This window comes from Ambystoma mexicanum, chromosome 4q, assembly GCF_040938575.1.
Source record: "Ambystoma mexicanum isolate Mex_15411 chromosome 4q, UKY_AmexF1_1, whole genome shotgun sequence".
In the NCBI taxonomy this organism is placed as follows: domain Eukaryota; kingdom Metazoa; phylum Chordata; class Amphibia; order Caudata; family Ambystomatidae; genus Ambystoma; species Ambystoma mexicanum.
The window spans coordinates 584,206,126-584,233,533 of NC_090928.1; the positions used below are offsets into that span (position 1 = coordinate 584,206,126).

General features: G+C 48.2%; 1 protein-coding gene across 1 annotated transcript in view; it reads left to right on the forward strand.

The window, feature by feature from the left end:
* The window catches only part of MTHFD1L (methylenetetrahydrofolate dehydrogenase (NADP+ dependent) 1 like), a 2,103,853-nt gene that overhangs the window by 1,380,146 nt on the left and 696,299 nt on the right, over positions 1–27,408 (forward strand). The gene's annotated exons all lie outside the window — the stretch shown is intronic.

A 27,408-nucleotide genomic window follows, 5' to 3' on the forward strand; every position in this document is an offset into this window, starting at 1 on the left:
CAAGACTACCGCATCCCCTCACAGTGGCTTCTCCATCCATGAATCTCCTTTCTCACGTGCGCATATGAAGCTCATCATGTCCCATCTTTAGGCGCAATGTTTGCACACCACACAATTATATTGTGCTCACATTGCATCTGCAAACTTGTCATTATGTTGCTATGTGCATGCAAATTAATGTATCAACTGTACGCAAAATAACACAAATGGTAACATCTATACCATTCTCATTGACTACACTAGATACATACAATCTCGCGCTAACATTGTGTCTACCCCAGTCACCAATATGGTGCAACAACACAAACCCTTCTTTCCTATTGTAACCTTGATCTACCACCCCAACACTTTCCTAAGAAGGCCTCAGGACAGACCACGCCCTTCTCAGCAACCGGAACAGGAGCTCCAGGAAGAACTGCAATCCTTGCTTTTGTAGGGTGCTGTTAAAGATGTACCTCGTGAGCAGAGAGGATTGTGCTGGGATTCCCGATATTTCATGGTACCCAAGAAAGGGGGAGGACTCCGGCCCAACTTGGACCTCAGGGCCTTGAACAAGTTCCTGAGAATAAACAAATTCAGGATGGTAACGTTGAGAGAAATTCTGTATGCTTTAAGGCTTCAGGACTGGCTGGTGTTAATAGATCTCCAAGAGGCATATTTTCATGTGCCGATCCACCAAAAGCACAGAAAGTTCCCGAGATTCCTCATAGGAGACGAGCACTACCAGTTCAAAGTGCTGCCCTTTGGGTTGACCTCCACCCCAAGGGTCTTGACCAAGCTAATGGCGGTAGTCTCAGCTCACCTCAGGAGATCCGGCGTCCATGTGTTCCCATACCTGGATGACTGGTTCATCCGAGGGAAGTCGACGGAGCAAGTTTTTTCCCATCTTGAGGACACTTTTTTGCTACTCTACAGGTGGGGCTTCTCCTTGAACTTACAGAAGTTCCAAACGCCACTAACGCAAAGGCTCCAGCTCATCAATGCGGTCCTGACTACTATGGTGGGAAAGGCTTTTACCTCTGACGAGAGTCGCAAGTGTCAGACAGATGGTTCAACTGTTCTAGAACTGTGCCTCCTTGTCAGTTGTTTCCTTCGTCCGCCTCTTAGGTCTCGTGGCCTTTTTCTAGTACCAGACGCCATACTGCAAATGCGGTCTCTGCAATGGCTCCTACGGTTTCTTAGAATGTCCTTTTAAAGGTGTCCAGGTTGGTGGCCAATGATCTGTCTTGATGGGCCAGCAACAAGAACATGATGACGGAAACCTTTCTGGCCTCTGTGGCCCCAGACCAGGGTGGTCACTGATGAGTCTCTGAAGGGGTTGGCCGCTCACTGTGAAGATTCGCTGGTGAGAGGCCTTTGGTCCGCGATTCAGTACCTGAAAAAGCAGGGAAGCATGTGCTAACTTCCCCTTTATCGAGAGGCAATGCAGCTGTGGTTTTGGCTTTTCTTGAAACAGATCTTGGTCTCTGCAGTATATCTGGCAGGGACAGAAAATGGATTGGCGGACCCTCTGAGCAGGTAGAGGACGGTCTCACACGAGTGTGAAGTGTGCCAGGAAGTGCTAGAAGAGATCTTCGCTCAATGGTGTACCTCGGTAGTGGATCTGATAGCCACGGAGTCCAACAGGAAATGCAGGCAGTTTTGCGCAAGGTAATTCCTGGCGAGAGGCGCACTGGAGGATGCATTCCTGGTGTTGCAGATCTTCGACCTCCACTATGCTTTCGCCCTTATTCCCGTCATTCTGTGTGTTCTCAGGCGGTTGAGGTGGTTACAAGCAACCCTGTTCTTGATCGCCCCGGACTGGGCAAGGAGAACATGGTACTCCGACCTCCTGGATTTGGCCCTCTGCCGGTCTCTCCGGTTGCCTCAATGGCTGGATTTCCTATCTCAGTTTGAAGGTCGGTTACTGCACCCTAAACTGGATTCACTCAAACTACATGCGTGGCTCTTGGGGGGGATGAGATATAACTGGGAACACTCAGAGGAGGTTTTTGAGGTACTGCTGGCTGCACGCAGGCCATCAACAATATCGCTGTACGTGCGCACGTGGAGAAGATTCGAGGCGTGGTGCAGGGAACATGAGATTGACCCGATCTCTTGTCCCACCATTACAGTGATGGAGTTCCTTCTGTCACTGGCCTCATCAGACCTTCAGGTTGCAACAGTCAAATGATACTTGGAGGCTTTGTCTGTTTTCAAAAGTTCTCCGGATCAATGGTCTTTCTTTACGATCCTGGTTATGGCCCAATTCCTGAAGGGTCCTGTGAATACGTTTCCACCTGTTTCTTTTGTTGTCCCAGATTGGGATTTTAACTTAGTTTTCACTTTTTTCATGGCAGCTCCCTCTGATGGCCTTCTTGCGCCATTCGCCTGCTTACTATGAAGACTGCTTTTTTGGTGGCCATTACGTCGGCCAGACAGGTCAGTGAGCTGCAGGCCCTATCGTTCAAGCCACTATATGTGTTTTTTCAGGGAGAAAGCGTCTCTTAAAGTATGACTGGCATTTTTACCCAAGGTGGTCTTGGAGTTCCATCTGTCCCAGGCTACTGACCTGCCAGTTTTCTACCCGCCTCTGCAGCCCTACAAGGAGTAGGATCTTTTCCATAGGCCGGACCCAAAGAGAGCCCTTAGCTTTTATGTTGCAAGACCAGTGTAATTCAGGAAAACGGGCCCAACTGTTTGTGGCCTTCTCGTTGGCAAGAAGGGGTTTGGCTGCTAAGAAGTAATCTATCGCTAGGTGGATCACACTCTGCATTTCAGAATGTTACCTTAATGCAGGAAAGGAATTTACTTTGGGCATCAGGGCCATCTCCGCTAGGGAAGTGACAGCTTCTTCAGCTCTGTAAAGGGGAGTGCCAGTGAGGGACATCTGCCGAGTGGCAACTTGGTCCTCACTGCATATCTTCACCAAACACTACTGCCTGGCTTCTTCTCCTGCAGATTCCTCATCACCCTACCGTCCAAGCCCTCTATGAAAGTGCCTGCAGTTGAGGACTACCCTCTCCATTGGGAGAAAAAGGCTAGCTCTCTTTTAAAGAGCTACTGTAGAACCCATTTGTGTGTTTCCGCATCCCTTGTTCCGATTCTCATTATTTAAAAGAAAATTGTAAAAAATAAAATATATATATATTCACTAACAAAAACATTGTTAATGGGACGTTATGGTTAAGTTGCACTAGCAAAAACCTATAAAATTCAATGGAAAAACTTTGTTACAGGGACGTTATGGTTGCAGGTAAAACCGATAAAAAACAAAATTCGCCAGTTATGGTAAGCTAAACAACCATAACTCGTGCCACCAATGTGCACTGCAAGGACGAACACTCATGACATCAAAGATGCCATCACAAATCTCATTGATGACGCAGTACGCAGAGTATAATGTAGAACAGTTTCACCTCCCCTTTCTGTTAACCACACCCACACTACCTGATTGGCTAATCCCCACACTGCCATGTCATTTGGGCAAGGTGGTGTAAAGGGCAGATTTTGGCACGTGCGCCACCCAAAGTAGTGCGAGGGCTGCACCCCTGGAAAGCTTCTGCAGTCCTTCTTCCCTTGGCACTATCTTCTCTGAACACACACGCATCCACCAATCGCATTGAAGCCGCCATCACCCAACACTGTCACTCCTGTACAACACTTGACCTGTACCGTTACACATTTACAGTACGAATGGCATGCCATTCCAAAGCCCGTCCACTACAAAGTTCAATGAAAGTATGCACAAATGCTCCATCCGCATGCATCCACATAGCCACCCAGGATGTGTCACGTGTAATCCTGAAAGTACTGCGCAATCCACTACCTTTTCGTGATACTGAGGTTGGGGTGGGGGGGTCGTTTGGGGTAAACAATATCAAACTGGGTAGGGGATTCGATCTTCCATTGTATGATATATAATAGGTTATTTATAACGCGCTTAATACCCAGAGGTTTCAAAGCGTGGACCCGGGGATCAAACCTGTGGTGCTCCGTGTCGTCTTGCTTCCAAGGCGAGCACGTTGCCGCTGAGCTATCCTCCCGAAACATCCCGTAAATTTATAACGTTTTTTTTTCTTTTTTACGTGTGTGCGAGAACCTTTTTCTTTTTCTTTTATATGCGTTTGTTTGCCTCTCCTCACATTTTTACCACATTCTGGTCAATGCTTCTTGCACAGTGTAAAAGAAAACGGCATTGCCAATGGCGCTCACATAGATGCCATTTCTACGGAACCACTGCATAATTTACGACCTCATGATCTCATAGTGGGTGGAGAACATGCCAGCAGTCTGCATACATTCTCCATCTCGACCACCCTCACGACACAGTATTGGGACCAAATGGCACCGCCCCTTCCAATGAACCACACCCTAAACTCCTAATTGCCTATTTGCCACAATTCCATTTCCCTTTCCACCCTGCTCTTTAAATGGCAGGATGTGGCACATGTGCTTTCGCATCTACAGTGTGGGCCACAGCCCAGTAAAGCAGACACAATACTTATTTCCTTTGCACATTCATTTTTACAGCACTCCCCCATTGGGTGCTGTAGAATGTTCAAAAATGTATGCAGCAATCACATACAAATCCTCTCCATTACACACTGTCATTTCTGTACACCACTCCATATTTACCGTTCGCACTCTCAGTACACGTTCCATTTGATTGCAAAGCCGCTCCACCAGAAACCTCTGCTAAATAATGCACAATTGCAGCATCCACAAAGATCCTAAAATGCACCCAGCACACGTTTGGCCATGCACCCCTTTACACACCCAACACAACACTGTACATCCAAGCAAGCGCCCATGTGGGCACCGAACGTTATGCACAAACTTAACATGCGTAGCAGCACTTCTACCCAACTCCCCCACACCATAAAACACCCATTTATGAAAACGTGTCACACTTGGCAGAATCCACAAACATACCACAGCCTGCACCACCCCTACGCACCGCCATTCACAAAGTATTGTGTCACTGGCAACCTATACACAACAGCTTCACAACATTGGGCCGCCTTCAATAAATCTGCACAGTAACAAACCACATATAAGCTGCACTTCAACCATACCCTCTTCCATACTCAAATTACGTACACACTGCACCCTGTGGCCACATTACACAACTTCTCACTGCAGCATCTCATGGCACACACCAAGTACTGCAGCATGTTGCAACTATCACCACTACCATGGAACACACAGTACAAGCTTTGCAACTCACTTGTGTTGCTGTAGAACGTCGATAATGTGCTCCACACCCATTCTTTAAAGATCACCATCCTTTGCCTGATGCACTGTCAAACCTGTGTTGCTCCAGTGGGTGTGCTCCTTGGACACATTTCCTGCACCGTAATGCAACCATGCATGTCAGCATGTTACCAACTACCACTATACACATACACACCACTGGCACCAGCACTCCTAAACCAATCAGTCTATGGAAAAAAATAAAAATGTGGGACCACTCCTAAAACTTTGCTACCCTCGCCCAACTTGGCAAAATAAATTCAGAGCCCAAGATATACTTTTTTGCAAAGTTTGGTAAGGATTCATCCAGGGGGAGTGAAGTTATAAGCTGGCGAAAAAGTGCTCTTCCTAGGAGTTTAGTAACTTAACCATAACTACACGCCCGCTAACGTGGGCCGTGTGATATATATATATATCACCTTGTTAGGTTTCATTTTTTCTATGAGGTGTCTGTTTTAACCAAATCGTTAGATTCTTCCTCTGCAGCAGCTGAGCTTGGGCTTCGGCGGGTGGAGGGTGCTGGAAACTGAGGTACAGAGGCATAGTGACGCAGTTTATGTACGACTGATATCCCATCTGGAGTAGACGGGACCGGCTCATCGAGTAAAGAGGGATTGACGGTCAAGACGAGGAGCACTACGCACCCTGTCAAACTTTTCCAAGCAGCTGACGCTGGAAGGAATATCTATCTGATGAGGAATCTGCAGGAGAAGAATCCATAGAAAGTACATTACGGTATGTAATTTCTCCTTCTATTGCATTTTAAAATAAAGATACATTACATTTCAGATTCCCTGCAACATGCTATATGCATCTAAGGAAGCACGATTTAGGCCCCTGCCCATGCTGATCAAATCCACGGACTGATTCATAATGCATCCTATTTGTCACCTGGAAGCGTGAGTTCTATTATCTGGCAATTTATTACCTCAGTGGAGCAAAGCTGCTGCAGATCCCGTAAAAAGCTATCATTTCAAAGTATTTTACTTATTTTCTTTATGGGAGCCGATTCACTTCCCCACCATTGTTCTCCAGTTCAATTGGAAGTTCAGGATAGAGGACATAACAGATCAAATTGCAACACAATCAGGCTCCTTACAGGTCCCCTGGTATCCCGCCTGTAATTCCAGAGAGATACAATGGGATTACCGTACAGTCTCTGCCGTCCGATATGGTGGTATTACCAGGATATTATGCGTGGCAGAGACGCCGGTAAATCCCCATTCCCATGTAGTCCCATGGGACTAATTGTGATGGGGAGGCTGCAATCACAGGCACCAGTAGTTCTCCTGGTGGAGGCCTAAACTACTGGCAAGTCAGGCTTGCCGGTAGATCACAGCCCTTACCAGCATACTTCTATTTTGCTGGTCCGGAAAGGTTCGCTATACGTTATTACCATGACCTTATTTCCATACTGGCAAAATTGTAATGAGTCCAAATGTGTTTCCCGACTTTTAATATGATCTCAAACTTCTGTTGTTGTGCTGTTTGGACAGACCCCTAATGGGTGATAATTCAGATTGCCTCCAGCACTGATAGCAGGTTATCCTATGATACTAGTGCACGTAGCTTCACGTGTGTATGTCCATGTATGCATTTTCAAGTTGTGCAATGTGCCATTGCTAAATGGCAGTAAATAGCATATGGCACAGCTGTGTAACAGATCTGGTTTAATGCCAAAAAACACAGTTTGAAGAAATCTAGGTTTGTAACATCTCATTAATGTGGTGGGAAGCAAAATTATTACGTTATCATCCTGTTATGGTCATTTAGCCTACACATACTAGCCCATGCTGAAATTCCACTGAAATACATCGGACTAGATAGCAATACTGTTCATTACTTTAAAATGAAGGTAACACCCAAAAGGGAATCGCCTGCAAGTTATGCTTATGCAATTTGCTCGACCAGTATTAGATCCAGCTTGAATCTAGTAGCTTGCCTGTTATCTACTTGTGTACAATTTCTTATGTGTGATAGAGGTTGAGGTTGCTATGACTCGCTAAACTGGGGATGACTGGCTCTCGCATTAAACTGTGCCGTACAAGATTGCTAGTCCTCCTTCCTCTTTCTCTGCACCTCTTTCACCACCTGTCACGGGTATACCACCTTACTGGACCCAGCTTCGAGAAACCTTCAAAGTTGGTGACAGGGTACACTTAGCCTCTCTGAATACTCTGCTGCTGTCAAACATTCTTCTGACATCTGCCTCCTTCTTGAAGACTTTGATCTCGACGTACTCACTCTGACTGAGATGTGGTTAAATGCCAGCTCAGTCACTGCTTTTGATTCCCTTTTTCCTGACAGATACAAGATCCTCTCCAAGCCTTGGCCCAAACGACCTGTGATGGAGTAGCCCCGATCTTCCTTGAGTGGGTCCCTACCTCTCTCATACCCACCCAGCCCTACTCCTCCTTTGAAAGTCTTGTCTGCAAACTTGGTGTCTCTCCGACTCTCTCTCACTCTTGCCACTACATACAGGCCTCCCTGGCCATGTGTCTGTCTTCCTTTCGGAATGGGCTGACTTCACCTTCTCTCTTCTGATCTCCACCTCCTACACTCCTCCTCGGAGACATAATTTTCCTTTTTTTGCAGATTACACACAACTCTGCTTCAAGCTCCCCTCTTCCTCCTCTATCATCCCTGACTGCATGTCTGCTGTTCAGTCTTGGCGCACCTCCAATGATCTCTGTCTTAATGCCAGTAGGGCTGAGATCCTACCTATTGGGACTCCTGCTCCCCGTTTCCCTCCTGCACCTTGGCCGTCCTCTATGGGCTCACCTCCCCCTCCTTCCACTGAGGCCAAAAACCTTGGTCATCTTCGACTCCTCTGTCTTTACTCCTTACATCTTGAACCTTGCCAAGAAGGCCCACTTTCAACTTCACCTCGTTAGAGGCATTCCCTTTCCTCACCTTCCCCCAGAAGCTCAATGTCTCTAGAGCTCTGGTCCTCTCCTGGTTAGATTACTGCAACAGCCTCTTCCTCAACCTGTCTCTTTCTTCGCTCTGTCCTCTTCAATTAATCCAGAATAGGGTTGCGAGACTTATCCTTGGCTCAAGCCCTGGGACCGTATCGCTCCAGCCCTAAAATCTCTCCACTGGCTCCCAGTTGATGCAAGGATGAAATTCAAGACACTTTGTATCGTCCACAAGGCCGTCTGGTCCCAGTCTGGGACCTGGGACCACGCTACCTGCAACTCTCTCTTACTAAATATTCTCCTTCCAGGTCCCTTTGATCTTCTGGCTCCAATTCTCTGCTCAATCGTTTCTTCAAGCAGAGGGCTGGGGGCAGATCCCGCTCCTCAGCTGGCTCCCTCCTATGGAACACTCTCCCTCTCTCCCTGTCTTGAACCGGAACACCAAGTTCTGTAAACAACTCGCAACCTTTCTCTTCTCCTCCTCCTTCCCTCTCCCCCTCCCATGCTAACCATCCCCTCTGTCGCTGAGATTGGCGGCCGGGTCCCTCAAGAGTCCAATAGGGTCCTGGCCTTCTGCCCAATTGCCAGCAGCATCCCCCCCTGCACTGCCCTCTGGGCGAACACGCACCAGTCAGGTGGTTCTGCCCAGTTGCCAGCAGCACCCCCGACCCCCTTCATTGCATCTACCCTGCACTTACCATAATTGGGCGGTTGACTTCCCTCTTCACTCTGGAAGTCTCTGCCCATGCACTTACCTGTTGCCCCCCTCAACAGGCACTTGTTGCACTTCCCCCCTGGGGGGCCCTAATAGCACTTATTCCCCCCCACCCCAACTCTCACTGCACTTGCACATTCTGAATGTCACAAGGCCTCGTTGGACCACTGCGTCTTCTTATGTATTCATTCTCTTTTCCCCTGTTTATTTACTCACTTGTTCCCTTCCCTTTGTGGCGCTATGAAACACTGTCTTGTTCAAGTGCCTTATAAATACCAGTAAATAAAATAACTGTCACAGCAGGTTTATAGTACCCTCCCATATTTTCTATGCTTCTGGTTGGGTTGCTACTGGTTTCCTAATCAATCACAACTTTTTAAGGGTAGGTACTATAGAGAGAGTAGTTATCACCTTTTCTTTAGTCATTGTTAAAATTAATTAATATTGGGTATTTGAAGCACATCGGATTCAAGAACGATCTTGTACAATCTAAAATTGATGCATAGCGTCACCATACACTACAATTATGTCTTTTCCCGATGTAACTTGGAGATGCAAGAGTGTCTAGGTGGCACACTTCGGCACACCCATTGAAGTGGACATTGGTTGATTCAACAGTTCCACTCTAGTGCAAAGCGTCCAAAGTATCCGGGCACTTGCATTTGAACAATAGTTACAGAAACAAAGACAAAGCAGTTGATTTGTGTTACATATCAGGTCAACGTACCAGACAGGTAGAGCATGAACAATGTACGATGATATACCAAACATACAAAAATTACAGAAGGAAACAATCAGTACAAATAAGCAAAGATGAGCATGAGTCTGGTTATCATGCAAGGCGGCGGCTCAGTATACAGGACATAAAGTTGCATATAGTCCAAAGATTGGTACAGATAATCGGACCTGGAGGGAATTTAACAGATTTAGTTTTGCTGGGCGAAAAGCCATTCTTTTGCTCTGTTTCTGAAGGCGCAGAAGGAGGGTTAATCTCCAAGTGCAGTAGGGAGGGCGTTCCAAAGCTTGGCAGCTAACACTGGGAAGCTGGAACTGCCACCTGTGATGCTGGAAATGCATTGGATGGACAGGTTCTCCCTGTCCTTTTTCTGTAGTCCTTTTTGTGTATGTTCTGTATTGTTTTCTGCCCAGGGACCCTGTACCCCTAGTGTATGTTTTTGGGCACCTGATTTTGGCCCACAGAGTAGGGTATGGGCTGGGGACAGGTGCTCTGAGTATCCTCCATTTTGGGATACCAAGGCCCTGCCATTGGAATCAGTTGATTCCTGATAGGAGACAAGATGGCCCCGGTGGCCTCTTGCTTTCTATTGCCTGTTACCTTGTTTCCCAAAGCCCTGGGAAGCCTTGACTCTATCCATTCCCCCTAACTGGCTGATGGGTGAAAGTTCCATATATGGTATTTTGCGGAAGTCCAGGCCAGACTGGCTGGAGCCTTCCCAGTGACTGTATGTTTTGGGTACACCCTTGGGGTGGGACCTGGGTTAATGGAGTGTGTGACCAATATGCACTTCATGTTATGGGTGTCTGGTTTCTGGTACGTGACACAATGAATGAGACAGCCCTGCCCAAAACTGGCATGAATGCAGTGTGGAGTGCTGAATGGCTGGGTACTTGTCCCAATACGCATTCCTTGTTGTGAGTGTCTGGAAGGAAATGAATGGCCTGAATGCACTGTGAGCCTGATTGGCAGCCTGCCTGCATGAATGCCCTTCTGAATGATTAGTTGCCAGAGTGTGACTCAGCAGAGTCGATACTTGATGCTTACTCTCGAAGTCGTACTGGAAGAAGGTGAACCGCTGTTCCCTTCGGCGTAATCTGAAAGCTGCTGTACCTTCAAGAAACTGATCCAAGAGAGGACCTGTTTAGGAGACCTCTCCCCGAGTTACGAGGGACCATCGTGCACCAGCTGATCTTTGCCAAAGCTCCCAGGAACCCAGACCCTTCAAAGGCTGCTGACCAGAGAAGCGGACCACCCTGGAATCTGAAGTGAAGCGCCCAGACCTCCATCCATCGTCGTTGACCAGGGTTCGCAGATTTGCTATAACTTCTGGAAGCCCGTCGAAGTGTTGCCCAGAAGCGGGGACAGCTTGACATTGTGCTTCTCAATGACCAGAGCTGCTAAGCTCCACCTTTGCCTAAGACATTTGATTCAAGGACTCCCTTGTTCATCCTCGTCGACCACTTTGTCCGGCTGGAGAAAGTCAAGGTGGTCGACAACTCAGGAGAATCCACTGATGGGTTTCCCGCCACCCGAAGACCTCAGGCGCGGACAAATGGCCGAGAGCCAGCCGTGGTCATGCCCCGATCACCGACGCCAGATGCTGTGCGGCAACAAACTGTTGTTGTCGAGGTATACCGCATGCCTCATCTTCACAGGACGTTCACAAGCTTTCGTCGACTAGCACAGCAAGGATCGAAGCTGCTTCCCCTACGACAGCGTTCACCATTTCTTCACTTAGAATCACGATGACCCATGGCTCCTGCCTTAAAGGGAGTTCACTCAAGAAGGGCCCGTCGACCACTCATCGAATAACTCTACGAAACTAGGTACATTGGGGTTGTAGAACCTTTAGAAAGACCGAGACTATATTAAGCATAATTAGACTGGGCTTGTCATTACTCTTTATTTACAGGTTGCCCAGATGGGGGGATCCTCGCACCGAACTGTCTCTAGATAGACGGGAGACTGTTCTGCCATTGCTTGATTTAACTTGTTAAGAGTGGTACCACATAGACCTGTATATGTTTACCATTATAGTTTTGCCAGAGTACCAAGTGTTATTGTGTACATAATGTGAACCTTATTTATATATAGACTGTTTTTTCACTATCTGTGGGTGCTTGGGGACTACACTGTACTTAAGAATCAGCCCCATCAGATCCTGAGAGCTTAAGCCTTGATTGCTCGTCCATAGCTACCATAATAGAAAATCTGGGCTCCTACTCTGCCATATAGAGGGCAGGAGTACAGATAACCCCCCTCCAGTCTTTACACCAGCTTTTTTAATTTTGTACTTAGGAATGTTAAGGCAGTGTGAATAGTTTGTTCTGGTAGGTCTGGAAGATTGTCTCCTGAATAATTTGTTGACCAGGTATTTAGGTGCCGTGTTGGACAGCCATTTGTGAGTAACTACTAGAGTTTGAAGCGAGATTCTGTCTCACACACACTGGAAGCCAGTGTGTGTCTCGTCTTACTGCTGATACATGGTTAGTTCGAGGGATGTTTAGGGCGGATCTAAGTGTGTTATTCTGAAGCACTTGTAATTTGTTTGTTTTGTGCATTGGTACCTAGATATAAAGTGTTACAATAGTGTTCTTCAACTGCTGTTCCATAGTTCATTCCATAGGGCTATCCACTGCTTTGCCAAAGGTGATTCTATGTGCTTTTCTACTGCTGTGCTAAGGGTGATTCTGGGTGTTTTCCACTGCTGTGCCGATGTTTGATCTGTGTGTTCTCCACTGCTCTGCCAAAGTTAATTCTGGGTGTCTTTCTATTGCTGTGCTAAGGTTGGGTCTGAGTGTTTTCAACTGCACTTCCAAATTTCGAATCAGAGTGGTTTAGCATTGCGGTGACGAAGATAAATCCAGGGAGTTTCCAATACACTTCCAAAGTCTATTCTACCCATTGCACACTGTATAGTTAACCGCTGTGTATCGCCTCATTGTTAGTGTTGAACCGTACTGCACCCTATAGCTAGCCATTGTGTGGAACTGTGCCGCAACTTATAGTTAACCACTGTGTTTCGGCCCCCAGTTTGCCTGTGTTGAATTGCGCTCTGCCCGATAGTTAGCCACTGTTTTTCACCCCATAGCTAGCCTGTGTTAAACTGTGTCCTGCCCCATAATTTGCTTGCATTGAACTGTGCTGTCCTCTGTAGCTAGCCACTGCACTGACCTGGACTGCCCCACTGTTCGAATTGTGCTGCACCCGTAGTTAGGCCACTTGTGTCTAACTCTGCTGCAACCTAACTAGCCATTGTATTTCGAATACATTGTTGGCTCGTTTGAAACTGTGCTGCACCCTATTGGCCAGACCGTGTCGAACTGTGCTACGCTCTATAGTTAGCCACTGCATGGTACTGCACTGCACCCGATAGGGTAGATCAGTCATTCATCACTTCCTGAAGGTTTGTGAAGACCACCCATGCGTCACTTTAGCTGGCAATCTTACAATGCGCCGAAGTACGATTACACCGAATAATTCTGAACTAGAGACCAGCTGCGAGCAGCCAATCTGTTGCAGAGGAATCGGGGTGGGGGTGTAGCCATCTGAGCTTGGAGAGGTGGTGGGGACGGCCAGCGGACCTCAGCCTGAGGTGTTGGAGGATACCACTGAGCAGCAACTAGATGAGCACTGAGGGCATACTTGGAGGTACAGTCGAGAGTAACTAATGTAATACCTAATCCACCCTAATCCTGCTCCTCCAAAATGATTCAGAACCACTATACACGACTATGGGCTAACCAAAATACACACATACACACCAAGCATTAGCTAACATTTACACTCAATACATTTCAAAGACACTGGACCTACCCTCAGATGGAACATACCAGTGCACACAATCCATATAGCACCTGCCAATCCACACAAACGCACTGAAAACGGACACCAAAACAACTTTCTTATGCGTACAACAAACAACCATGACACTGGACTCCCTCTTATGGATGCAACAAACCAGTGAGCACGATTATACTTCCACCCTAACCGCACATGATTCACACATCCAAAATAGACACTAGTGCACAACCAATGCACTGAGTCTTACCCTTAGGGTTACAAGTCGAGCCGCACAACCAACCTGCACGCAAGACAACACACACAGACACCAGTTTCTCCTGGTTCTAAACCTATCCTGTCCTCACCAACATACCCTGCCTTCTTTTCTTTCAGAGCCACATGAGCACCTGGAGACCGCCCCAGGGTGATAACAGTGAGCGCTATAAATCAACTTAACATTGCATAACATAATACTTTGGGGAGTCTTTCGAAGATGAGGAATCTGTTGCTGGAATTAATCTATTAGAAGAACAAATGATCTAACGTCAGTCATGTTCTGTTCTCTTCCTGTTTCCCTTGCTTGCACACTCATCCCCTAGCTACTCCTCCCCTCAACCTAGCAGTCTACTCTGCATGTTCAACGCCATACAAAACTTCAATAAAGATATAAGTGCATTTCTAATTGTGCGACTTGCTATTATGCTTTGTAGACTGACAGTTGTTTGTGGGGTGAAAGGACATCACATCTGCATATCTCAGAGATGAGCCAAACCATTTAAATGCGACTCCCCATTTTGGGCCATGCCGCTGCATGCTGTATTTCTCTACAAACTGGGCCATACAATAGCCAGCCATCTCATGTTTACTTCAAAAGGTTGCATTCTTTACATTAACATAGACGTCTGCTTGGAAGCCATTAAAGCCCTACAGAAGACCATGGAGACCAAAATTGACGCCGTGGCAATCGACCTAAACCTGCTGCGACAGGATGTCCGTGCCATAGCTAATCGCACCGAAGCACTGGAGACCCAGGTCCGCGAAAACCCAGATGCTTAATGACATGGACGCCTTGGTGCAAAAGGTACAAAATCTAGAAAACAGGGCAGAGGAAGCCGAAGGACGGGCGCGCCGCAACAACGTTAGACTCCTCGGACTCCCTGAGGGTATTGAGGGGAACGACCCCACGAACTATATTGAAAACCTCTTGCTGCAGGAAATCGGAGCTGGCAAGCTGTCGCAGGGCTTCACCATCGAACGAGCGCACCGTTCCCTCGCCAAACGACCACCCCCCGGTGCCCCGCCCAGGCCTGTAATAGCCAAGGTACTCAATTACAAAGACAGGGAGGCGATCCTCGCATTCTCGAGAGCGGGTGGCCGCATACAACGAGACTCAGCCAAAGTGGCCATATACCCGGACTACACACTCCAAGTCCAAATGGCGAGAGCCCAATTCATCACCACCAAGGCACGACTGAAAAACGCAGGCCTACGCTATATGCTACTCTACCCGGCCAGGTTGAAAGTGCTACACAACAGCAAAGCACTACTGTTCGATACAACAACGGAAGCCAGCGAATGGATGGACAGGGAGCAAATCCCAGACATTGAACCCAGAGAGCACAAACCGCGGAAGCAACGCCCCAGGTGACACAGGCCACTCAACCCTGGAGCTCGACTGACATGAGAATCAAGACACACCGCACTGCAGCAACATCGATACCCACAGGAGCGAAATGGGAGTCCGTTAACTCCCCACAAGGCAACAACCGGAGAGCTCCTGCTGAAGGACCCCCAGAATTTTGGGTGCATTAACCCGCCCGTAGGGCGCCTGAAGACCTCGGTCAATGGTGCGGAAACGGGAGAGTCAGAACGAGGGGAACCTCGCTAGACGTGTTCAGTTAAAGGGAAGTTTAAGTTTGTTGGGAAGGGAAACCCAGTTTAGAGGACCCAGTTGGAAATTAACAAACGTTAAGTTAGTGGTTATTGTTCACTTAGAAGGGTATCCTAAAAGAGGTACCCAGTTACGGTTACATGGGTTACAGACCAGGTCCATCCGCTGCAGGATCGCCTCGAGGTTCGCTGAAGCCATCCGCAATCCCACCCCAAAACCACCCACAAGCCCAAAACAATGCATAGACCATGGCTGACAAAATTAGAATAATGTCCTGGAATGTCCGGGGTCTGAACAGTTATGTCAAGCAACATCGCATCCTTTCCTTTATGAAGCGATACAAAATCAGTATCGCCCTCCTTCAAGAGACACACCTTAACGCACCCAAACTCGCCGCACTGGCCAAAGCCTGGAGAGGAACTTGTGTTGGCACCACGTTCTCCTCATACGCAAGAGGAGTCTTGATTTGGATTGCGCCATCCGTCCCATCGCCCTTTCACACACCAAAACAGATAACGAAGGCAGAATGGCCCTGATACAAGGCACCATAGAAGGAAAAGACCTGTGCCTAATCTGCACTTACGCCCCCAATCATAACGCCACCGTCTTTTTCCATTCACTATACGCTCGCCTGAGCCCTTATAGGGAAGGCCTAATACTATGGGGAGGTGACCACAATTGCACCCTAGACCCGCGCATAGACAGAGCAGACAGCAAACACTCCCACCCCTCCCCCCCAGCCAAAGTACTCATCGCCCTATGTTAGGGAGAATTCTCTGGTTAGGCTGAATTTCCCTACCTAGTGAGTCCCCCAGCAGCTTTGCTGGATTTCTGGGGTTTAATTTTTTTCTCCTGCCAAGAGTGAGACTCTTTTACCCTCACTCTTGGACATGTTGAAGTGTGTTTTCTTGGTTAAACCTTGTGTTGAATGGGCTATGGGGTCTTTTACTCCATAGGGCCTCATGTATTTTTGTGATGTGGGTCACACAGCACCCTCTGTGCCGTGACCCAGGGGTGTCCTAGGGACTCCCCAACATAGACTCCATACCCTGGGACTGACTACTGTCTCCCAGGGCATGTAAAGTCACCAAAGACTTTGCTAGTCTTGAATCCTGAACAGAACCAGTACAAACCATCATATTGTGGACGTACTGGCTGGGGCAATTCGATTGCCCCAGGGTCTGTTAGTCGAGGGGGCACGTCTCCGTCCCCCCTGATCGAGTTTTGGCTGGTGGCAGTGGAAACTACTTTTTATATTCGACCGCGAATATTTCCCTATGGGATTTCCCATTGTTTTAGGCTAACACATTTAATTATTTATTTACGGTAGCCTTAAACATACCGCCGGTTTATATATTTATTTTTATAACTCCGGTTGGGACTTTTTGCCAAAACTTGATTCTAAAATGGCGTTGGTGTTCGCCTCTGTAACTCTGACCCAAAGTGGAGCCCTTTGTTCCACTTTTGGCGGGCTTCTCCACAGAAGCCCTCCAAAGTGGTGCCACTCTGTCTGGGGTACTTAGGAGGGGTGGAGGGGGATTTAGGCACCCTGGACTGAGTTACCTTGGTAACTCAAGTCGCACTCCGTCCTGATTGGCCCAAGTGGTGAGCCGCCCGGCTCACCACTTAGCATGTTTGAGTGACAGCTAGGCTGGGTGAATGGGGGTTTGCTGCATAAAAGCAGGGCTTTGGGGACTGGGACTTCAGAAGTCGCCACAGGACCAAGAATCCGACGAGGGAAGAGCTGAGCCGACCTGCTTCGACGACACCACCCGGTGGAGCCCTGCTGAACCGTCTCACCACTTTTTCCCGACGACCGAGGAGAACTCTTAACGGAGTGGCTCCTTCCCTTGACTGGTGGGGACAACCAGTTTTCGCCTTCTTTCCGTCCTTTTGAGGTATCTCGTGGCCGCCTTGCCTGTGCCAAGCACCCCGGCATCCGGAATACCACACTTTACCCCCATACCGCGAAAGTCGGTACCAACCCTTTAACCGGAGGACTCCGCGGCTGGTTTCTTCCCGGGCAGTGCTACGACCTTTCTCTTCTGCTCTTCAGCGAGATATTCTTCTCCCCTGACCGACGTCGAGCCTTGCTGTCGCTGCCTGGAACAACTGCCCCCGCTGGAAGATCCTTTCCGCTTAAGGTACTGTGTTCCGCCTGGCTTCCCTTGCTACCGACTGTACGGGGTAGATTTAGTCCCCGGCTTTCGAACCTGGGAGTGCCTGGGACACTTTGGCTAAACTTTCTGAGCCACTCTAAACTCTTTTTGACTCTTTGCAAGACTTTGAATCTCTAACTAACAGTGTGATCTTGGGCACATTTTCGCTCCGGCTACTCTAAGAGTGGGCCCTGCCTAGTGACTTTTGCTCACCTGTGACTTTATTCTTCTTTAAGCCTATTGCAAGTGTTCTGGACCTTAGAGTGGTGTGTCTAACCTATTTCTGCTTTTTCTCTCCCTTTCTTGGAAACTACTAGAGTGTCATCTAACGTTAAGCACTCACCTCTGTTTTAATTAAGTGGTGTTAACCTAGAGTTGTCTAGATAGGAGAAAGGATTGAATTTACTTTCAGTATAACTGTGTTGAAGTGCTTTTACTATATTTTTGCTAGAGTGTTTTTAACTTATGTGTATTTTAAATAAATAACTATATACTTTTGAAACCAAGCTCTGGTCAGTGTTTGCTTGTGCTATTGTGTTTTGGTACATATTGTGTATACTTTACATACTGCCTAACTCTTCTTGAGAGGGGTCTGACTGCTCAGCCACAGCTACCAGGTAAATCTGGGTGGTACAGACTGCTACCAAAGGGGTTTACTGCTCTACCTGTAGTCTTAAATCTTTTGCAGTGTTCCCCAAGGGAACTGCACAGGTTTCTGCCTAACACTGGTGTACAGCGGTGGGATTTGTATTGAGTATACATTTTATTGTGCTTTAGATACCTTAGTACAACTAACCACAAAGCTTAGCACTGAAAAAGTAAAACCTCTAACATGTCAGTTATAGAAAGCTATAGTCAAGAGTCCCTTGCAGCCAAAACTGCTGATTGTTTAAGAGTGCTCTGTAAACATAAGGATCTCATGACTAAGGGCAAGAAAATGGAGCTGATTGAAAGATTGTTAGCTAACCAAAGTCTGGGTGATGGTTCAGAGGAGCCTACCACTCCAGCAACTGTAGATGACAGTATTGAAGTTAACATGGAGCAAAATGTTGATGTTTCTGAGGAAGAGTCAGAAGAGGAGGGTGAGGCTGTTGTAACTGTCCCCCCTAGGCCTCTGCCTGCTCTACCTGCTGTGCCTACTGGACCTTTACCAGGTCCCACATTTAGTCCTCAGTACTTTGAACTGGAGAAAATGAAGCTAGAATTGGAGTATAAGAAACTTAATGCTCAAACTGACAAAGAACTAAGGCTAAGGGAAATGGAGCTCAAGTATGACTTAGAAATGAAGAAATTATCTGTTGAGAATGTTTCTCTCTCTGGCTCCTCTAGAAGTTCCAGTCCTAAAAGACCCCGGATGCCTAAAGAATTGGTTGGTATGTATGAGCCTAAGTTGGATGTGTTGGATTGGTTGTCTCTGTTTGAATATAATCATGGGCTCCAGAACATCACAGGAAATGACTTACTCACCTGGTTGTTCTCTAGGCTTCCCCCTGTTGCAACTGATGTGGTAATGGAGATGGGGGAGGAGGATAGGAAGGACTATGAATGTGTGAAACTAGCTTTGATAGCTAGGTTTGGGAAGACCCCTTCCCAGTATCTTAAGAGGTTTAGGAGCCTCAAAAAGCATGATGGTACCCCTTGGGCTACCTGGGTGAGTGAATGTTTGAAAAACTTAGAGGGATGGATTAAGGGTTACAAGGTGAACACTTATGAAGGTATGAAGAATTTGTTTATGTTGGAGACTATTTATGATGCCTGCTCTCCTGAGCTCAGACAACACTTGGCTGATTCCAAGGAATTAGATTCCCGGAAACTAGCTAAGGCTGCTGACTTGTGGGTTGCCAACAGGGCCACTCACAAGGATTCTGGGGTAACTCAGAAGAAGGATGGGGAGAAACAGCCTAAAAAAGACTCCAAAGAGAATTCTAATAATTCCTATCCCAAAGAGGGCCCCAAACCACAAAATAACCAGGGTAAGCCCCATGGGAAACCTAGTCAGGCTACTGTACCTTCTGGCCACAAGCCAGAAGGAGGTCAGAACAAGCCACCCTTCCAGAGAGCATTTGGACAATGCTATGTCTGTCAGGGTACTGACCATATCAAAGGAGATCCCAAGTGCAAGGGTAAACCTGCAGGGATCAGCACAGTCTCCTTAGCCTTCACTCCTGAGGATGAAGTACAGATGGCTAGTGCCCACTTTGAACTCTTTGCTGAAGAACCCTTGGGTCTTCAAGCAACTGTAAACTTAGAGCCTATGGGTCTGGTTAGTCCCCAGAATAGGGTTGTGTATAACTCCCTACCTGTTAACTCTAAGGTGTATTATGTGGACAGTGTTCTTGTCAATGGCCAGGATACTCCTGCCAGGAGAGACACTGGGGCCAGCAGAACAGTAGTGGATGAAAGCTTCTTTCAACCTGAGGATGTGGCCAAAGCACCCAAAGGTCCCACTAAAATGTCTGGAGGCCCTGTCCAAATGGTTCCTATTCTACCAGCCCTCATTCAGTGTAACAACATGACAGTGAGGATCCCTGTCAGTGTTCAGACTGAGGTACCTGGGAAGGTCCTGTTGGGGAATGACCTAAGAACTCTAGGAGTAGTGTCACATACCCCCAGGCCTCCCAGTATGGAGAAGCAGAACTTAACCAAATTGGCTAGACAGGCTACCTTGAAGGACCCTTCTAAGCCTGTGGGACCCTCTACTGAGAACCCCACTACAAGCCCTGGTGTTAGTAAGTTGACCTCTAACCCAGGCACATTTCAGGATAGTATGCTAGGAACATGGGCGCCCCAACCAAGCTCCATCAATGTTCCCCTAGTCTCAGAGTCTCTGACTCCCCCTGCTTCTGAGGAAGAGGTGGATAGACCAACTAGGCCCCTATCTGGACCCGAGAGAACTGGTAATTCTCAGTGCTGGTGGAAAACCAGAAAAGAAAAGTCTAAGGCCAAAAACCTTCAGACTGTTGGACCTTCTACTGAAGACCCCAACTCAAATCCTAATATTAGGGGGGGAACTCCTAAAATAGGTAAGGGTAGATCTAAGAGGAAGGGGAAGCAGGTACATTGCCTAACCCCAACCCCTCCAACCAAGAGGCCTAAGACCCAACCTGCTCCCACAAGAGAGGTGGTGAGGAACCTTGGAGGCCCCTCTAGATCTAAGGGAATCCTTTATAAGGACCCCTTGAAAAAGCCTAACATAGGTTCAGAAGTTGTACCAACTTCTGAGGGACTGGTCAACCAGATCCCCTATAACAAAAAGACTGATGTTCCTCAAAGGGTCTGTAGGTCCGTTAGCTTGCAAAAGAAAACCTTTGAGTTCTCCATTGAACATAGGTCAAGGTGTCACCACCAAAATGCTGATGGACTCTCTAGGATGTATATCATCGACTAGAGGTATGAGGTTCATCCAGGAGTGGATTAAATCCTCCTGTCCCTTAGTCTGGGGGGGGCGAGTGTTAGGGAGAATTCTCTGGTTAGGCTGAATTTCCCTACCTAGTGAGTCCCCCAGCAGCTTTGCTGGATTTCTGGGGTTTAATTTTTTTCTCCTGCCAAGAGTGAGACTCTTTTACCCTCACTCTTGGACATGTTGAAGTGTGTTTTCTTGGTTAAACCTTGTGTTGAATGGGCTATGGGGTCTTTTACTCCATAGGGCCTCATGTATTTTTGTGATGTGGGTCACACAGCACCCTCTGTGCCGTGACCCAGGGGTGTCCTAGGGACTCCCCAACATAGACTCCATACCCTGGGACTGACTACTGTCTCCCAGGGCATGTAAAGTCACCAAAGACTTTGCTAGTCTTGAATCCTGAACAGAACCAGTACAAACCATCATATTGTGGACGTACTGGCTGGGGCAATTCGATTGCCCCAGGGTCTGTTAGTCGAGGGGGCACGTCTCCGTCCCCCCTGATCGAGTTTTGGCTGGTGGCAGTGGAAACTACTTTTTATATTCGACCGCGAATATTTCCCTATGGGATTTCCCATTGTTTTAGGCTAACACATTTAATTATTTATTTACGGTAGCCTTAAACATACCGCCGGTTTATATATTTATTTTTATAACTCCGGTTGGGACTTTTTGCCAAAACTTGATTCTAAAATGGCGTTGGTGTTCGCCTCTGTAACTCTGACCCAAAGTGGAGCCCTTTGTTCCACTTTTGGCGGGCTTCTCCACAGAAGCCCTCCAAAGTGGTGCCACTCTGTCTGGGGTACTTAGGAGGGGTGGAGGGGGATTTAGGCACCCTGGACTGAGTTACCTTGGTAACTCAAGTCGCACTCCGTCCTGATTGGCCCAAGTGGTGAGCCGCCCGGCTCACCACTTAGCATGTTTGAGTGACAGCTAGGCTGGGTGAATGGGGGTTTGCTGCATAAAAGCAGGGCTTTGGGGACTGGGACTTCAGAAGTCGCCACAGGACCAAGAATCCGACGAGGGAAGAGCTGAGCCGACCTGCTTCGACGACACCACCCGGTGGAGCCCTGCTGAACCGTCTCACCACTTTTTCCCGACGACCGAGGAGAACTCTTAACGGAGTGGCTCCTTCCCTTGACTGGTGGGGACAACCAGTTTTCGCCTTCTTTCCGTCCTTTTGAGGTATCTCGTGGCCGCCTTGCCTGTGCCAAGCACCCCGGCATCCGGAATACCACACTTTACCCCCATACCGCGAAAGTCGGTACCAACCCTTTAACCGGAGGACTCCGCGGCTGGTTTCTTCCCGGGCAGTGCTACGACCTTTCTCTTCTGCTCTTCAGCGAGATATTCTTCTCCCCTGACCGACGTCGAGCCTTGCTGTCGCTGCCTGGAACAACTGCCCCCGCTGGAAGATCCTTTCCGCTTAAGGTACTGTGTTCCGCCTGGCTTCCCTTGCTACCGACTGTACGGGGTAGATTTAGTCCCCGGCTTTCGAACCTGGGAGTGCCTGGGACACTTTGGCTAAACTTTCTGAGCCACTCTAAACTCTTTTTGACTCTTTGCAAGACTTTGAATCTCTAACTAACAGTGTGATCTTGGGCACATTTTCGCTCCGGCTACTCTAAGAGTGGGCCCTGCCTAGTGACTTTTGCTCACCTGTGACTTTATTCTTCTTTAAGCCTATTGCAAGTGTTCTGGACCTTAGAGTGGTGTGTCTAACCTATTTCTGCTTTTTCTCTCCCTTTCTTGGAAACTACTAGAGTGTCATCTAACGTTAAGCACTCACCTCTGTTTTAATTAAGTGGTGTTAACCTAGAGTTGTCTAGATAGGAGAAAGGATTGAATTTACTTTCAGTATAACTGTGTTGAAGTGCTTTTACTATATTTTTGCTAGAGTGTTTTTAACTTATGTGTATTTTAAATAAATAACTATATACTTTTGAAACCAAGCTCTGGTCAGTGTTTGCTTGTGCTATTGTGTTTTGGTACATATTGTGTATACTTTACATACTGCCTAACTCTTCTTGAGAGGGGTCTGACTGCTCAGCCACAGCTACCAGGTAAATCTGGGTGGTACAGACTGCTACCAAAGGGGTTTACTGCTCTACCTGTAGTCTTAAATCTTTTGCAGTGTTCCCCAAGGGAACTGCACAGGTTTCTGCCTAACACCCTAACACAGCAACTCGCCCTGAAAGATCTGTGGAGAACACAACACCCTGACGCCAGAGCCTACTCCTTTTACTCCCCACCGCACAACGTGCACACTAGAATCGACACACTTTTTGTCAGCGAGGAACACCTGCCCTACTTTGAACACACCCAATACTTGGCTAGGGTGCTTTCTGACCACTCACCGCTGATCACCACAGGGTCCCTGACAACCCCCAGGCCCCCCGTCCCGACATGGAGGCTCAGAAGCGAGGCGCTCCTCGACAAATCCTTTAATGAACAAATACGACAGGGTACAACGAACTACTGGCAAACTAACATCGACAGTGTCCAACATATAAGCACAGCGTGGGAGGCATACAAAGTGGTAATAAGGGGCGAAATGATAGCCGCCTCGGGAGGAGCCCAAAAGCACATCACATCCCTGCTTGAGCACACTGAAACTGAGTTGAGGGACCTGGAATCTGCACCATCCCCTGACCCCTCCCACTTACACAATGTGATCGAACTCAAACAGGCGTGTTTAAAACACTGGGAGACACTAGGAAAGCTAAGCCACGCGAAATACACCGAAAGAAACCACGCTCTAGGTGACAAACCCGGCAAACTACTAGCGTGGCTATACAAACGTGAGATCCCTAAAACACCCATCTGCCTACTCCGAGACGAGGAAGGCCAGAACATCCACACGCAAGCCGAGATTAACCTAGCGTTCAAAAAGTACTATCAGGCCCTATATTCCGACCCCACCCCCCCTAGGGACACGGACATAGAGGATGCCCTCGACAGTATCAGGCTACCACACCTAGACGAGCACGTAACCGAGGCCCTAGATAACCCCATCACGCCTGAAGAGGTCATGGCCACCATCAGATCAATACCCACGGGGAAAACACCAGGACCCGACGGGCTCCCGGGGGAGTTTTATAAGAACTACGAAGATATATTGGCCCCCTTGCTATCCCAGGTATACAACGAGGCATACAAATTAGGCCACCTCCCCGACACCATGAACGAAGCGGTCATCATTCCCCTGCTGAAGCCCAGCAAAGATAGCCAGGACTGCGGTGCATACAGGCCCTTGTCCATGCTCAATGTAGACTATAAGATACTAACAGCATTGCTAGCTAAGAGACTACAGGCGGCCATCCCACATTTGATACACAGAGATCAAACCGGGTATGTGCATGGACGTTCCATCACTGAAAACCTGCGGAAACTACACCACGTCATACACAGCACGGACAACAAACCTGATAGAAGTGCGGTGGTGTCCCTCGACGCCACTAAAGCGTTCGACTCGGTCAGGTGGAAATGGCTCTATGCCACCATGAACAAGATGGGAATCGGGCCCACCTTCCTAAACTGGGTCAAGCTCACCTACGCACATCCCACCGCCAGAGTCCGAACCAACAACACCTATTCAGATAAATGGTGCCTCTCCAGAGGAACCAGGCAGGGGTGCCCCCTATCCCCCTTACTCTACATCCTGGCCATCGAACCAGTGGCAGCATACCTTAGGCTCGAATATGGCGATGGGGGCATAACAATAAACGGAGTGTCCCACTTGGTGTCCATGTACGCGGACGATATGCTCCTCTACCTGAAAGACCCCGAGCACATACTACCATACATACTTGAAACCCTAGAAGGATTTTCTAGATGCACGGGGATCCTAATTAACCACGATAAATCCTGCCTATACCCCCTGGCAGCCCTAAGCAATACCTGGAAAGAAAATCTCCCCCCATTAGCACTCCGGTGGGAACCCACCACATTCAAATACCTGGGCATCAACATCCACCGCGACCCCAGAACAGAGCATATAATAAACACAGTACGGGCTAAGGAGGGCCTAGCCAAATCAATCGACTTCTGGAGCAAGCTGCCCCTTTCGGTGGCTGGCAGAGCGGGGCTACTCAAAATGGTGGCACTACCGCGACTGCTGTACTACTTCACCAATGTCCCGTTCTACATCCCGCCACAATTCTTCAAAGAACTTAACAAACTCTGCCGAAAATTCCTATGGCACGGGGGGCGATGCAGAGTAGCCCTAGAAACCACACAAAGACCGTATGACAAAGGAGGCCTCAAAATCCCCAACTTTGAGCTCTATTATCTGGCGGGCCAACTGAAACATGTAATACAGTGGATGGCGGACGATGCAGCCACAGATACCCACCTACTACAGCCCAGAAACTCCCCATGGCTGCTTAGAGACTTACTCTGGACTGAGTCGGAGAGGAGTCACCGAGACTCATACCTAATTCACCTGGGCATCCGTACCTGGAAGAGGGCCTGCAGAATTGCCAACCTGGCGGACCCCTACTCCCCACAAATTCCAATAGCCGCAATGATGTCACACAGACCAGAAGACCTGAAAGTGATCAGGAACATATGGGAACCCCTAGGCATAGCCACCCTGGGAGACCTGGTAGACGACCGAGGCATTCTCAGTTTCACCGAACTGCAAGAAACTACGGGAATACCGCCCGGTCAATTCCTCCTACACGGGGCAGCAGCGAACAAACTCACAAAACGATGGCCAGAGATGGAGACCCTTGACACCGGCCACAAACCCATCGAGAACCTACTAAGTGCGGCGGAGGGAGGCCACGAAACCTCGAGGCTCTACGAAACTCTACTGAACTGTGCCACGCAACAAAGTCTCAAAAGTAGAGATAAGTGGGAACTTGAACTCAGCGAGAGATTCGAAGACAAAGAGTGGGATGCAGTGACGCGCTACCACAAAAAAGTATCCCGGAACTCACGGTTCCAGCTCATACAATTGTACATTATTCATAGGGCTTACCTCACCCCACGTGTCATCTCCAGATTCAACGACACGAGCGCCGCAACATGTCCCAAATGCCTGGATCCCTCTGCGGGAATGGCCCACATATTCTGGGGATGCCCGGCAGTCCAAACCTTCTGGTCACAGATCCAAACCAGGGCAGCTAATGCGGACATAACACTTGACGTGCAATCCCCCAAAGCCTGCATCCTGGGCCGATACCCCAGGAACAAAAAAAAACAGGTCACTGAACAGACTCAAAGACCTCATGTACATCTTAGCAAAAAGAAGAATTGCTATGGCCTGGAAAAGCCCCAAGGCACCCGATGTGGCAACGTGGTGGGAGGACCTACACAGATGGACCACAGCCGAGACGGGAGCATGGGAACTGGCGCAAAGACACCAGAAAATCGACACCTCGGACGATCTACTGCAGTGGGTGGCTCTTACGGTGTCCTTGTTCCACCCCAAGGAAGACAGCTATACCGATGGAGACATAGACAGCACAAACTGACCTGGAGGCGCAAGACTGCAGCGCGTGGTTATGGACTTGGTCAGGGGGGGGGGGGGTGGGAGGGAAATGGACCAATCCCCCATCGGCTTGGGGGACACTATGTTTGTATGTTCTTATTGTTAAGAAAATAATAAAGAAATTTAAAAAAAAAAAACATAGACGTCTGCTTTGGAAAATAGGGATTGTGTTATAGAGGTTACAGTGTTGCAAAAATTAAAAGGCAGTGTTGTAAGTCAAAACCTGTGGGCTGGAGCCTTGAAGACAAATGTACAGCACCATCCCCGGGCTGCCTCTGCAAGAAGATGGATCAGCAAGCAGTTCTGCAAGCATTGGCAGGAGCATAAAGTCATCGCAAGGACAATCGGGGGCCTCCATTTGATGCATTTCTTCATCTGCAGCTCGCATGCTTCTAGGGCTGCAATATTGTCTGCGACGGGGATCCCAAAGGACCATGAGGTTACCCCCTTTGGCGTTCCACTTGAGTGCAAATATTGAACACTGCTAATGTTGGAACGGATCTAGGCAGAACTATGTTGTTAAGCCTGGAAGGCCAAGTGAAATAAAAGGACCGCACACCAGCAGGAACTTGTAACGTCTTTCTTTATTAACTTACAAAACAGCACTGCGTCCAAATCCCTCCTATCAGCACCTCCCCCCCTTTTCATCACTGGTCACGTGACCTGGCTTGCAGAGGCTGTCTCTACTTTAAATGGGCAGAGGGCCGTGACAACACCCCCGGACAAATGTCCTTGCGTGGCCTCAACATTCTTCAAGTAGTCTGGGAGGCCTCCTGACAATCCTTTGTGGACGTTGACCATGCTCTGGTATCATGTGTCAGTCAGACATATCGCATGAGACCTTGGGCTGCTGAGTTGGTGGCTCTGAAGGAGTCCACGTGTCATCTCGTGATTCAGATTCTTCTGGCGCTGGTTCAGGGATCGGTGAAACTTTATTCTCCTCTGTTGACCTTTTTGAACTAGGAGCTGTTTCCTGTTATTTCTTTTTCATCATTGGAAGTGGTGATCATGCCGTGACTTGAAACGGTGTTGGTGTGAACTGCGGGTCAGTTCTCCTGTGCACGGGTT